The sequence below is a fragment of the Acomys russatus genome, chromosome 13 (assembly GCF_903995435.1).
Source record: "Acomys russatus chromosome 13, mAcoRus1.1, whole genome shotgun sequence".
Classification (NCBI taxonomy): Eukaryota; Metazoa; Chordata; class Mammalia; order Rodentia; family Muridae; genus Acomys; species Acomys russatus.
This window is the reverse complement of record NC_067149.1, coordinates 45,423,951-45,425,852: the sequence shown is the minus strand read 5'-3', so window position 1 is coordinate 45,425,852 and position 1,902 is coordinate 45,423,951.

Genomic DNA, 1,902 nt, shown 5'->3' with positions numbered 1-1,902 from the left:
AAGAAAGAAAGAAAGAAAGAAATTACTCTGGGGCCTAGGAAAAGTTTGAGCAGGCTGCCTGAAATTTGGCCAAGCAGAGGAGATAGTTTTCTTCAAAGAGGACAGAGTGTGAGGGACACAGGATTCCAGGGCTGGGATGGCCAGTCATTGGTCAAGGTGGTAAGCTGCAGGCACAGAATGGGGTTTCGGCATGGGAGGCTCAGTTGGTCCCACTGGTCAAGGTTCTGCTAGATGAGCCAGGCGTGGTGGCACACGCCTTTAATCCCAGGACTCGAGGCGGGTCTCTGCGAGTTCAAGACCAGCCTGATCTACAAAACAAGTCCAAGACAGGCAAGGCTGCACAGAGAAACCCTGTCTGATAAAAACAAAAATAAACAAACAAACAAACAAAACCAAGGTTCTGCTAGATAAGCGTGCACTACTTTGAGTCATCCTTGGGCTGAGCTCTGGAATATGGATGATGTTCATGACTCAGGAGGAGATAAGGAGAGACTCAGGAAATAGGCCAAAGATGGGCAGGGATGTGATGTGAGGGAAGGACCAGGACAGTGATGGGCATGCCCTGAGATGCCTAGGACCAACCCATTGCGAAAGCCTCCCAGGCACAGAACTTCAGAGAATGTCAACAGGAGTGATTGGCAGTCCTTATCTGTCTTTATAGGCCTTGGAGACAGCCGGAGTGCCTCCTGAGGCAAAACCCCACGGCTTCTATCAAGAACACAGACTGTGCTAGAAAACTTCATCCAAGCACTAGAGAGAGCATCTTCTACTCGCTGGGGTCTTCACAATGCTTTTCTGGCGCTTAGCCTACTCCTGTCCTCAGTGCCAGGTGCGCCACGTGCTGGCCAGCCATAGGTCATTCTCCATCCTGAGAATGTCAGAGCCACACAAAGACCTCACCCCCGTGACCTCGGATTCCCAACCAAGGACCCCTCAAGAACCTAGTTCCATCCTTACCCTCATAGAAAAAGAGATGCTCCCGGAACCCACACTCCTGGGCTCTCATCCCTTAACATGCCTTACGGTGAGATGGGAACCATTTGTACAGCAGGGGAGGCAACGGCCTCAGGTGGGCACACTGGGCAGTGCGAGAGGAGGACCCAGGCCCTGCTGTTCCTCATCATGTCTGTGTGTGGGCACACTGGGCAGTGCGAGAGGAGGACCCAGGCCCTGCTGTTCCTCATCATGTCTGTACACTGACTAGTGTCCTTCCTCCCTGGGCGTTTTCCTCTTGTTGAGACTGAAGGGAACCCAGAGCGGGGACTTCTGCCAATTCCACAGGCATAGAAGACCATGATGAATGGTCAGGCCCCACTCAACCCCAGCTAAGTGTGCCGGCTAATGGGGTTTCCCTGATGAAGGTGGGCTCGAAGCCCTATGGGGCGGATAGCCCAAACACAGCACAGCTATCCCTCTCTGTGTCCTTGATCAGACTGCCTGCCCTGATGACATCACCCCATGCCAGCCATGCTATTACTCACAGAATTACTCTCCTAGGCAGCTTGATAAGATTTATAAAATGCCCCAGGCATGACGAATGCTCCTTGTGAGTGGGTCATTTCCTGAAGGAGACTCCAGGGATGGCTCGCTGCAGAGATGGAAGAGCACGGCCATTGCAAGCAATTGGTGTTTGAGATATCTGTAATTGTTTTCTGTGGGAATGGCCTGCGGATCAGAGAAAAGACTGGTATCTCTGTGGATGCTTGAGTGAAATGTGGAGTTATTTTGAAAGACTTTGCTCCTAATGCCTAGAAGGTATTTGGAGACTCCTCGGAGAGATCCCTAGCCCATAGTATGATAGGTGCCAGATTCTAATGATGACCGAAGCATTTCTGTCCCCCATGCTTTCCCAGGATCTTGTCATTCCCAAGAAACGGACCCTCTTTCCTCTCTCTGTGAGGC